Source organism: Lontra canadensis, unplaced genomic scaffold (genome assembly GCF_010015895.1).
Source record: "Lontra canadensis isolate GAN:19392208 unplaced genomic scaffold, GSC_riverotter_1.0 scaffold1, whole genome shotgun sequence".
NCBI classification, from domain to species: domain Eukaryota; kingdom Metazoa; phylum Chordata; class Mammalia; order Carnivora; family Mustelidae; genus Lontra; species Lontra canadensis.
Genome location: NW_022630995.1, coordinates 916377 through 929487, shown reverse-complemented (window position 1 = coordinate 929487; position 13111 = coordinate 916377). Strand labels below are relative to the sequence as shown.

The window sequence follows — 13111 nt, the reverse complement described above, 5'->3', positions numbered from 1 at the left end:
CATAATTCCCTGGAGATTCATCTAAGATTTGTGTTTCTCAACAGTTTGGCACCTTTTATTGTTGGGTGGCAGTCTACGGTAAGCGTCTACAAATTCATTCATCTATTACAGGACATCTGGGTTGTTTCAAGTTTTTGGTTATTGCAAATAAAGAAACTATAGAAAATTAGCATATGGGAGTTGGTGTCAATGTAAGTTTTTATTTCTCTGGATTAAATGCCCACAACTGCCAAGTACTGGGTTGTAATAATTGCATGTTTAGTTTTTTTTTTTTAAGATCTTATTTATTTATTTGAGAGAGAAAAAGTGTGCACATGCACCAGAGAGCATAGGGAGGAGGGGCAGAGGGAGAGGGAGAAGCACACTCCCTGCTGAGCAGGGAGCCGGATGCGGGGCTCAATCCCAGGACTCTGGGATCATGACCTGAGCTGAAGGCAGTTGCTTAACCCACTGAGCCACCCAGGAACATCTGCATGTTTAGTTTTAAAGAATCCATCAAACTTTTTCCAGAGTAGTTGTATCATTTTATAGTCCTACTAGCAGTATATAAAGGCTCTAATTTCTCCACATTTTTACCAATATTTGTTATTTTCTGTTTGTTTACTAGTAGCCATTTGATTTGTATTTCCCTAATAATCAGTGAGGCTGAGTGTCTTTTCATGTGCTTATTGGCCATGTACATATCTTTGGTGAAATGTCTACTCATGTATTTTTAAATTGGGTTTTTCAGTTTTTCTACTGTTGAGTGGTAGGAGTTCTTTATATATTAATAAATATATTAGTTAATCCTTGGATATTAATCCCTTGTCAAGTATATGATTTACACATTTTTCTCCCATGATGTCAGTTGCCTTTTCACTCTGCTGACAGTGTCCTTCGATGCACCAAAGTTTTTAAGTTTGATGAAGTCCACTGTATTTTTTCATTTGTTGTCTGTGCTTTTGATATTCTATCCAAGAAATCATTGTCAAATCCAACATAATGAGGCTCCCCCCTGTTTTATTCAAGGTGCTTTATAGCCTTAGCTCTTCCTTTTTAGGTCTTTGATCCATTTTCGGTTAATTTTTGCATATGGTGCAAGGCAATGTAATTCATTTGCATATCCAGAACAATGTTTAAAAGACTATCTTTTCCCCCACTGAATAGTCTTGGCACTTAACACAGTCTTTTGCAGAGGAAAGTTTAATTTTTTTTTTTTTCCAAATAAGCTCTATGCCCAGTATAGGTCTTGAACTCACAACTGGGAGATCAAGTCTCATGCTCTACTGACTATGCCAGCCAGGTGCACCCCCACTAAAGTTTAATTTTGTTTAAGATCCAACTTACCAAGATTTTCTCTTATGAATTGTGCTTTTGATGTCAAGTCTAAGACAAGTATTATTTGCCTACCCCTTGATTTCAAAAATTTTCTATTTTTTCCTAAAAGATCTATAATTTTTACGTTTAAATCTGTGATCTGCTTATGTCTTTTTTTTTTTTTTAAGTAAGCTCTATGCCCAATGTGGGGCTTGAACTCATGACCCCAAGATCAATAGTCACTACTAACTAATGCTCTACTAACTGAGCCAGCCAGGCACCCCTGGTTATGTGTATGTATATATGTAAGTATGTATGTATGTATCTATCCATCTATTTACTTGAGAGCACGAGCTGGGGAGAGGGCAGAGGCGCAGGAGGAGAGGGAGAGAGAGACTCTTAAGCAGATGCGAGGCCTGATCTCATGACCCTGAGGTCATGACCTGAGCTGAAATCAAGAGTCCAACGCACCGAACTGAACCACACAGGCACCCCCATGCTTATGTCTTTTTAAACTATAGATCTCTATTGTCTTACTGAAGTGGGCTAGACCCTATACAGTTTGTGAATCACTTTGACATGGATCAGGAAGTATGTGATGCTCCAGGTCAGTTTTCTGCTATAGTAAAGGAAGACCCTGTAATGAAGAACATATACTTTGGTCATAGTACACACCCTACCAGGCCGCGTTCTTTTGGCAACGGACAAGCATGAACTTAAGAACAGAACAGTGAAGTGTGTGTGTGCACGTGCGTGTGAAGATGGGCAGGTCTCCCTGCCCTATGTCACATCCCTATCCATCTTTTAAGTTATTTGGTACTGTTTCTGGTGTTGCTAACCTATCAATGCCCATCTGACATTTCTTTGTCCTGTTACTTGCTTCTCTCTCCCTGGTGGGACTGTATTAACTGCAGCAGAGGACTCTGTTACATATACTTTTCTCTTTTCATCCAAAATAACCTATTTGTCCTTTAGCCCATACGCAGCTTATTATGTGACCAGAGAAACCTGCAGTGGAGAAACAACACCGACGCATTCTCTGCTCTCCCTGCTGGAGGAGGAGTCTGGAGGCAGCAGGAAGTTAACACTGATTTGGTGAGGTTTCATAATCCTCTCTGAGCTGTTCTGGCTTGGTAAGTTTAGATATCTGACTGGAAGTACCTCTGCAAAGAATAAATGAATAGATGTATTGAATTAACTCTCTTCGCTTCCCAGTGTTATCTGAGAATTAAGAGTTGAAACGGAGATGGTTCTCTTTCTTCTATCTTCCCAGACCAGACACCATTAAAATAAACGGGTCCATCACTTCCAGTCACGTTAGAAAGTATCACCCAAACTTTATATTTCCTAGCAAGGACACATTCTACTCTTCCTGGAGCTATAGCAACATGGTACCTACCAGCTAAGACGGCACATTTTTCCTTGCCTTTTTAAGGAAAAGGGGGAGTGGGGAAGGAGTACTCCACACTCCTAAGATACTTTTATCTTTGCATTCTGAATTATACTTCTTTTTTTAATTCTGTGTAATATTTACTCCGTTGATACTAATCTTCCAATTATACCTTAAAGAAACTTAGGATTGTTCCCGTGTCCCAAATGGTAAATTAAATCTGAAACAATGGCACTCAAAACGTTTCTGACTGAGGAAACTGAGGTAAAGAGCCCAAATTGCACAAACCTTCTTGAAGGGGTTCTGGCATTTAGATTTGGTTTGGAAGGCTCTCCTCCAAATGGTATCATTTACCCAAATGAGTTGCAAAGCTGTTATCCAGATGGTCAAATCCTCCTAGAGAGCCAATACGAGCTCTCTGTACTCTCTGTACATGTCTATTTTGTGTCCTTTTCTTGCAATAAATATTCCCAAAGTTTGAGTTATCTTCACTTTCTTTCACCCCGTCTGTGGCACAAGTGAGACTGCGTTGTGGAGACTCGTCAGCACAGAGTCAAAGGCTGAAAATGCTGATCTGGCCCCTGCTCTCCTGAAGCTTCATTCTTCCTCAGAGAGAACCTGACCTGTAGCAAACATTTCTGGTGGCTCCTGCTGGTGACACTTACGTTCTTCTGTAAGTCTTCTAGCTGTTAAGCATCAAGAGAAGACCTGGCCATTTTAAAACTTACAATCTCACGGAAGCAAACAGAGTGTTAATTTTTTTAAAAGATTTTATTTATGAGGCGCCTGGGTGGCTCAGTGGTTTAAAGCCTCTGCCTTTGGCTCAGGTCATGGTCTCAGGGTCCTGGGATTGAGCCCTGCATCGGACTCTCTGCTTAGTGGGGACCCTGCTTCCCCCTCTCTCTCTGTCGGCCTCTGCCTACTTGTGATCTCTGTCTGTCAAATAAATAAATAAAATCTTTAATAAAAAAGATTTTATTTATGTATTTGTCAGATAGAGAGAGAGAGAGAACACAAGCAGGGGTATGGCAGGCAGAAGGAGAAGCAGGCTCCCTGCTGAGCAAGGAGCCTGATGTGGGACTCGATCCCAGGACCCTGGGACCATGACCCGAGCCCAAGGCAGATGCTAACCACCTGAGCCACCCAGGTGCCCCAACAAAGTGTTAGTTTAAGCACACTTTACTCCAGCACCTAGGACTCCAACTACTTTAATGGACTCGAAAAAGGGGTCTTGATAAAATTGAGGTCATATAATTAATCATCAAATTTCCAAACAGATGGTTCTTGCAGTATAACCTCATGAAGGTTGGGAAGTCGAGAATATAGCATACTGTTCCCAGTGATGATCCCTGAAGACACACCTATTCTAGCAGCAATGGTAAAGCTCCGCCAACCTACAAACGGAAAAATAAAGCCCACTGGGTCATCTTCGTTTACAGATTTTACAACTTTACTGGTGAGAAACTGCTTACAATAAAATGTCCTCAAAGTTAAGATAATACTTTGGGGGCTGGAAAGGATGTGCCTGTTATGAATTAGAAGAATTTCTCACAACCTAGGGTCATGGTGAGGAGGCAGCTCCAGCTCAAGGACTCTGGAGCCAGACGACCATGACTTTGAATTTCAGCTCTGCCACTACTGGTTGTGCGAGCTGGCTGTTGAGCTCTCTCTGTGCCTCAGTTTCTTCATCAGTCAAGTGGGAATAATAATGGTACCTACTCAGAGGGTTTTTATGAAGGCTGGAAATACACTGAAAGCACTAGCATTTGATGGCTTTTCATTGTTAAGTATATTCCACTGCAAGTGATGTTTGGAATCGTCAGTTATCTGTTTTTGTTTTTTATTTTATAATTTATCAGGAATGAGCTCCCTGCTAAAGCAATTTTTTTTTCTGCTCTCAGGGCCAGCTGGAATGGAACAGGAAAGATTAGCGAGTCACCCACTAAAAACTGGGATTGTCACAGTGTCTGTGAGCATCCTTGATTTTTTTTTTAACGTTCTGGAAATCTTAAGCTATTTTCTGGTTCGTGTAATGGGCCAGTGTGGAAGGCTTGTGTTATTTCGTAATTCATTTATAATAATAAGGGGTAATAACAAGGACTACTTGTTTTGTTTTGCTAAAATGTTTACAGGCTCTCAGATATAAAACTGTACAACCAGCTCATTATGCTGACAGTAAAACTTTTGCTTTCACTGTATCCTAAGTTTGGGAAAGCATAATTTGAGTGACCTGGTGTCACCCTAAAATATACTTTTTTTAAAAACTTTATTTATTTGACACAGAGAGATCACAAGTAGGTAGAGAGGCAGGCAGAGAGAGAGGGGGAAGCAGGCTCCCCACTGAGCAGAGAGCCCGATGTGGGGCTCAATCCCAGGACCCTGAGATCATGACCTGAGCAGAAGGTAGAGGCTTAACCCACTGAGCCACTCAGGTGCCCTATATGACTTTCTTTAATTGGATGTGAGCAATTTTGTTCAATCAATGAGGTCAATTTTGCCACCAAATAATTTTTATGAGCACTGGCAAAAGATATATTAATTAGTAAAAGATTTCCATAAAATATTGCCATCTCCAAAAGAACATGATGATTTCTATGTAGAACCATGGTGACTGGTTTATCCCTAGTGCTCTCTCAATTTCTAGAAGCAGTTACCATCATTCCATTGACAGATCACTGTAGGGATCCTCTCATGCAAGTGGCCCAACGAACTCTTTCTCTCAGAAAGAGATGGTAGACACTGTCCCCACACCATTCATGGAATAATCCCAGAAAGAGGCCCCTCCTACCAGGTTTTCAATTTGATATCTTCTTAGAATTTCTAAGCCAAGATCCTCCCCAGAGTCCATTTATATCTTTTTTTCCCCAAAAGATTATTTTTTTTAATTGATAGCTTGAAAGGGAACACAAGCAGGGGGAGTGGGAGAGGGAGAAGCAGGCTTCCCACTGAGCAGGGAGCCCGATGGCGGGGCTTGATCCCAGAACCTTGGGATCATGACCCAAGCCGAAGGCAGATGCTTAACAACTGAGCCAACCAGGCGTCATTTATATCTTTATATCCATTTATATCTTTAACAATATTTTAAAATGTTGCTCATGTGGCAGATTTATTGCCAACCTACCAGTCATTTCCCTTCTTTTTCTTAGCTGACAGTATCTAGCTTTATTTAGGACTGCATGGCTCCAGCCCTAACTGGTCTAATCATTACTGGTCTAAGCCGATCATAGCTATCCTGTTCCCGCGATGAGTATCTTTCCAGACCCCTTGAACATGGCCAGTGAGAGTCAAGGGGAGGTCTACTTGCTGAAGAGCAAATGAGAAGGGCTTGCATCCCTGGTATTGGGAAGCTTCTTCCACTCTTCTCCTTTCCCACTTGGGATGCTGTTGTGAAAACTTGATACCTAGTGCCATGTTGGTCATCATGGAATCACGAGACAACAAACAGGAGGATCCAAAGACAACAGACCGAGGGCGGCAGAGCAGAAGACGGAAAGAACAGACTCTTTGGCTGGCTCTGTCAGTGGAGCATGTGACTCTTGATCACAGCATTGTGGGTTCAAGGCCCACGATGGGTAGAGAGATTACTTTAAAATAAAATCTTAAAAAAAGGAAAAGAAAAAGACACCCATCGGGATGTCTATTATCAACCCCCCCCACCACCAAATCCTGGAAAATAGCAAGTGTTGGCAGAGACATAGAGAAATTGGAACCCTTGTGACCACTGCTGGGAAGAGAAAACAGTGCAGCTGCTGTGAGAAACAGCATGAAGGGTCCTGAAAACATTAAACCAGGTATTGACATATGATCCAGGACTTCCGTTTCTGGCTGTGAAGCCATACGACTGAAGGCAGAGACTTGAGGAGATATTTGCATATCTGTGTTCCCAGCAGCATTTTTCACAAGAGCCAAAAGGAGGAAGCAGCCTAAATGCCCATCGATGGGGAAAGGGATAAACAAAATGTGGGATACGTACATCTAACGGAATATTACTCAGCCTTAAAGAAGATGGAAATTCTGACCCGGTCTACGACATGGATGACCCTTGAGGACATCACAGTAAATTAAACAAGCCAGTGATGGCAGGGCATATGTGTATGATTGCAGTTTAAGGGTAGTTCTAGGGTGGTCAGATTCACAGAGACAGGAAGTAGAATGGCTTGCCAGGGACTGAGGAGAAAGGGGGAATGGGGAGTTCATGTTTAATGGGAACAGAGTTCTGGAGATGGACAGTGGTGAGGGTTGCACAGCAGTGGGAATGTACTTCGTGCCACTGAATCACATAATTACATTGGTTAAAATGGTAACTTCAGTGTTATGATATTTCACCATGGTTAAAAGAAACAGACACAGGGAAAATGTCTTTAAAAATCTGGTTTGCGTCAACAAATTTTCTTGATTATTTAAAGAAAAGAAAGAAAATAAAACTGTCCCCTGATACGTCTGACTTGGAAAGCAGATCACATTCCGACTGCACTTCTAACTTTATGAGAAACTACTGGAAAGAGCCTGCATATTAGTGCAAATTAGCTGTTCTTGTTCTTAGTATGAATGATAAGAAAGAAACGAGCCTGGGGCGCGATAGACGGCACTACAAAGAGACACGCAAAAGACGGGGAAGAGTTTAGAAATTTGGGGCCCTGAAGGGTTGGAAAGGCCCGTGGCCGCTACACCTCATACAGCAGGAGATGAGAGATGAGAGAAAAGCGTGTTCCCCTCCTTCCAAAGTCGTCTGTTTCTGAGGCCCCACTATGGCTGCCGTTCGGTTGAGAGAGGCAAGCGTGGAAGCAGAGAGATAGAGCAGGCTTGAGAGCCACGACCTGGAAAGAACTTGGGGAGAGATTGCTGGTATGTGAACTGCCTGGAAATTAACCGATCAGGAGCCAGCGGAGTTTCCGAGGGAATTGTGGCTTTTGTGAAGGTACTGCAGCCAATAAAACCTCGTGACGGCGGTGCTCTCAGACCTCCAGATTTGCACCGGCAGGCCGCGCGCTGCGAAAGCTGGGCGGCCACCGAGGGGGGCAGATCCCAACACTCACTTCAGGTTCCACTAAAGAGGATAGGGCGACGCCCGTCCAAGGGCAGGGCTGAGGGACACACAGAGAGCCCTGAACGAGGGGAGTCCTCTTGAAAAGGCAGAATCAGGGTCCCATGGGGGAACCTTCTCTGGCAGGGTAGGGAGCCCTCCCGTTGCCCACTCTGGAATTCCAGCCGGGGGCTGCTGTGTGCATTTCTTTCTCCTTAATTGTGTTTTTTACCCCTGCTCTACCACTGAGCACGGAGTATGAATATGAGTGTAGAGGGGAGGTCACGTGCCTTCCGGTTCACAGGTGGCCAGACCATTAGAAACCACATCCAAGCCTGGTGGAAGGGCTGTGCATTACCCAGAGACTGAGAACTCGCAGGGGGTGCATTAATGGACGCGTTTCGCTTGTCTCGCTTGGGATGAAGAGAGAGCATTCCACAAGTTGGAAACAGGGTGTTCAGTGAAACCTGGTGGCCGGAGGGACCAACTGTGCCCGGGCTGTTAGCTGTCCATGTCTATGAAGACTCATCCTCAGGGTGCCTGGGTGGTCAGTAGGTTGAGCATCTGCCTTTAGCTCGGGTTGTGGTCCCAGGGTCCTGGGATCGAGTCCCAGGTCTGGCTCCCTGCTCAGTGGGGAGGAGCCTGCTTCCCCCTCTCCTCCCTGCTTGTGCTCTCTCCCTGTCTCTCTCAAATGAATTAAAAAAAAAAAAAGACAACCCATTCTTGGGCCTTTCTTCCATGTTCCAAGAATGGCTAGCTAGGCCTTTGCCAGCCCAAACCTCTCCGGGCTATGAAGTCACCATGGAACTAAACTCCTGCCGTGGGACCTTCCTGGCCCGGCACACACAGCTCTCAACCACTCTTCCCACGAGCGGAGATGGCAACAAGCAGAAGCAAGCAGCTGTGCTGAGCATGGCCTGGTTCTCGTGAACCTCTCCTCCTCCGATGACGGGGACCTGTCACCCTGGACTCTAACACGACAAAAAAACACCTTGATTTTTAAGCCCCATTATTGTCGGGTTTCCTGTTGCAACAGCTGAGTCTTTTCTTCTAGCTGACACTCAGACACTTTAACTGCGTTCACATGCTCTGTTTACAGGCCAGGCAGCTTGTCCAATACCTCACACCCTTCGACACAGAAATGACAAAGTCACTCTGTCCATGAGCTCCATTCTTAGGCAACAGTAAGTTCACAGATTTCTGCTCTGCTGGATCAGATGTTCCAAGCAAGTAGGTGGTTTCTTTAAGGACGTGGAAGAATCAAGGCCAGGGAATGGCTTCCTTCCTTAGCGGCGACTAACCTTTCCACACACAACTTTTACAAAGGTTTTATAAATACACACCCACAGCTTCCCCCTAAAGAGCTAGCTGCGTTTTATAGATCGGGAATCAGATGATGACTCATGGTATCCTGGGAGGTCTAAAAAAAGGGTAGGAAACATTATTAATTTTATTTGATAGATGACAATGAGGTATTTACTCTCGACATGCCTGATTCAGCAGCTCTGAAGAACCTTTTCTAGAACCTCCACCATATGTAGTTGCTTCATATGCCTTCCTATCCCTAAGGCAAAACACAAACACAACTCGGTAGAGCCGTCTGACTACAGCTAATTGAAAATGAAACCCTCGTGCCTGGAAGTCGCTAGCCCACAGCTTTGAAGAGCATCAGGGCAACCTCTTCTGACCCAGAGTCCCAGCTCCACGTGCCAAGACAAACAGTGCCTCAGCAGGATGCTGCCTCCCGCCTGCTGTGCTCAGACACCACCTCTCAGGCCTGGCTCCGGGAAGAGAAACAACCAAACACGAAACAAACCAGAGCAAACGAGAAATCCCCACGGGACAGAGAAGTCCACGAAGTTCAAGAAATGGGGACGCTGAGCAGGAAACTCAGGCAGAACCTTACCTGGCTAGGGGGAAAACACAGGCTGAGAAATGCTAGGCTGCTGCACCTGGCCGTCAAAGCCCAAACCCTGAACTTGGATGTCCTGGGCCAGCAGACGGGCAGCTGCGCGGTGGATGCCTTATACCAAAGGTGATGGCCCTAAAGAGAATTCATCCCATCTCCACAGCCAGGACCGTGAACACGTGTCCTGGATCCAGATTCTCTGGTCTCAAGTCCAGGCTCTGCCACTGAGTGGTGGGGGGTGATGTGCAAATCGCTTAACCTCCCTAAACCTCAGTTTTCTCATCTATAGAATGGGATCATAATAGTACCAGTCTCCTTGGGCTGCCACAAGGATTAAGAGAGTTCATACATGTAAGGCTCTTCGGTAAGCATATGGCAAGCACTCAGTAATGAGAAGTCTATTATTGTAAGTAGCTGTCCTAATCTCACTGATGCCCGACCCATTTGTGATCCAAGAGAAACAAGAAGAACTACAGATTTACTCCAGTTTAACGGTAACAACTTGGGAATTCGGTGAGAAACTGGAAAGAGAATCTAGGCTAGGCTTTTAATGTACTGTCGGTGAAGCAGGGTATGACCTTGTACAAAAATCCTCCCAGCTGTCTCTTAGAAATCACACTGGTGACTTTTCTTTGGAAAGACAAAAACCACATGAAAGAGGTGGGAGTGGAGGTTTCTTTAAGGGGTTCAGACCAGTGCTGAAGGTTGTACATCACCTTGCGTCCTTTCCACGGCCAGAAGAACGAATCAACAACTCAGAACCCCAACTCCCCCATACACTCAGAACCCCTGCATCCTCACAGCGAGAACCACGGAATCCAGGGCCTCAGAAGACGTGCTTAACTGCCTCATGCTCGTTCTTCCACAGCCGGGCTGCCCGCCACACACCTTGTACAAGGTGATCTAATAAGTTTCTCATTTTGTCCAGTTCCTGTCCAGAAAGCCCCTGCAGCAGACCTCATAAATTATCAACCTTCTTGGTCTTCCTCAACCCCTCAACCCAACAACGACTTGTAAGCATGCTGCTAGGAGGGATGGCATGTTTCTATTTTTTTTAATTTAATTTTTAAATTTAATTTTTTAGGATTTTATTTGAGAGAGCGCAAGAGAGAGAGAGAGAGAGAGCGAGCATGAGCAGGGGGGAGGGGCAGAGGGAGAAGCCGACTCCCCCAAGAGCAGGGAGCCCCAATGCAGGACTCGATCCCAGGACCCTGGGATCATGAGCTGAAGGCAGATGCTTAACTGACTGAGCCACCCAGGTGCCCCAGGACTGGCATGTTTCTCAGCTCTCCATAACAGAGGCTGGCATGCCTCTCGGTGGCCCTCGGGTGTCCCATCACCAGACCAAGGAAACTGTGGCCTTGAACTCGAGTCACCCGTTCAGGATACCATTCTCCCACTGTCCCTTTCGCTGCTCAAACGCCAGCTCTACCTCCCCATGAAGGCTGAAGCCCTCGCACTCTCCCGCCAGAGTTGTTCCCCAGAATGGAGGGGACAAGAGTGGGGGTGGGACAGCCACCCCTGTGACACACATGCAGTCTCTCCCAAGTTCCTCCCTCTTCCCTTCACCCGACCTGGAGCAACCGTCTCTCTCCGCTATGGCCTGGTGGCCTGGCTGTGGAACAGTGAACACCCGTCCACCTCTCAGGACAGGCCCCCTGCGTATGCTGCTTCTCCCTACCAGCTCTGGTACCTATAAGGCCCCTGTACCAGCCCTACTGTCCTTTGTCCCCTTGCAAAGGACACACCGGGAAAGCCGTTTTCTTTGAGAGAGAGCTCATCAGGAAATAGCCTGTTCTCTTTCTGTAGAGAACGAGTTCATAGTGTGGTATTCACATTCTCAGATCCGCTGTACTCCCCTTAACATGGTGAAGTGTCCTTGCTTGTGTGAATTAAGGGCGGATCTGCTGACTGAGGACGTCGAACCATTAGAATTCCTAGTGTGTCTGAGTAGTGCTGGACTTGGGGGGGGGTGCTTTGATTCCAAACTAGTTTCGTTTGACAGAAATATCCTCTCTTGCAAATCCCTATCTACCAAGTCATCTATAGGCCTATAATATGGTTTTCTTTTCTTTTTTAAGATTTTATTTATTTATTTATTTATTTGAGTGTCTCAGGGCTCAATTCCAGGACCCGGAGATCATGACCTAAGCCACCTGGGGGGCCCCTATAATATGGTTTTCTGAATGGAGTTACTGACAAGAGAGGAATTGCCTAAGCAAATAATTAACGTTACTTTAATTCCACTGTGAATGCATTTCTGTTCTGGTTGTCATTGTGAGCTGGCCTTCAAGGACTGGACTTTCTGGGTAGTGAAGGAAGAAACGTGAAAAGCTGTGAGCCAGGCGTGGGACGTGGGCACTCCGGGGCCCCATCGCCCTCCCGCATCTGCTCTGCGCTCTTCCTACACACGCCGAGGCCCGGGCATGTCTCCCACATCGTGTTGCCGTCAGACCACCTGCACTTGGGGATTGCATGCATGTGGAATTAAGAGTTAGGAAATGGGAAGCGTAAGCCCCCAGCAATGCCATGTGGAAAAAGTGAGCTGCCGACAGTCCATCCCCCAGGCCTCCCCAGGTCACGCACGTGTGAAATCTTGTATTTAATGAATTTTGGGCCTCTTTAGGTGTCAGTGGACGCAGATGTCCTTTCGATCTCGGTCCCATAACCCTGCAGTCTCCACTTCTCCATTAACCGCCACTCCATCCTTCCTGTTTCTCAGACCAGAAGCCTCAGGGTCACCTTACACACTTCAGTTTCTCAAACACCCACATTCAACGTGCCAGCAAGAACTGATCCAAAATGCACGTGACTCCCCTCACCCCCACAAATCTTCACCAAGATGGTACCTTCTGGGGAGGGCTTCCCTGAAAGCCGACTTTAAATCACCCTTACCCCTCACCTCCTGAACCCCCTGCTCCGGTCTGCTTCCTTATTCTCCATGGCAGCTCCTACCGTATTTTATCAATTTATTCTATAATCAGACCCTCTTTCACTAAATGTAAGCTCTATGAGAGAAGACATTTCATCTTCCGTTTCCTGCTTCATCCCCAGTGTGTAGATCAAGGCCTGGCCCATAGTCCGGTGTCAATGAATGTCTGGTTAAGAGTGAATGAAAGATGCTGTGCTTGGAAATGGGAAATACAAGACTTGAAGGAGTAAAACGAAAGCAGGGACTTTTGCTCAAGGGAACATAAATGGGGACACAAATAATTATGGTATAAGCAGTAACCTGATTACTGCTGTGTCTACACTAAAAACAAAGATCTATGTCTATACTACAGCAGAGTGATTAATTGACTATGGAGGTTAGGACAGGGTCTGTGGAGAGGGTGGCGTTGGAGCTGCGCCTCCGATGATGAGTAGAATCCCAACATACTGAGAGGGAACAGCAGGCTATTAGCAGAGAAACTGCCGGAAAAGGGAGTACAAAGTATTTGTGGGGAAGAGCTGGTGGGGCAGCGTGGCTGATGGGAGGGGCGTTTGGTTGAGG

At 45.7% G+C, this 13111-nt stretch overlaps 1 protein-coding gene across 3 annotated transcripts in view; it reads right to left on the bottom strand.

Moving 5' to 3' along the window:
* The window catches only part of TMEM150C (transmembrane protein 150C), a 78247-nt gene that overhangs the window by 18844 nt on the left and 46292 nt on the right, over nucleotides 1-13111 (bottom strand). The window contains exon 1 of one of the 3 annotated variants that reach the window (XM_032880707.1): nucleotides 3173-3214. The exons of the other annotated variants lie outside the window; for them this stretch is intronic. The gene's annotated coding sequence lies outside the window, so the exon portion shown is untranslated. Of the gene's footprint in view, nucleotides 1-3172; nucleotides 3215-13111 lie in introns of those variants that run through there. 3 annotated transcript variants of the gene reach the window in all.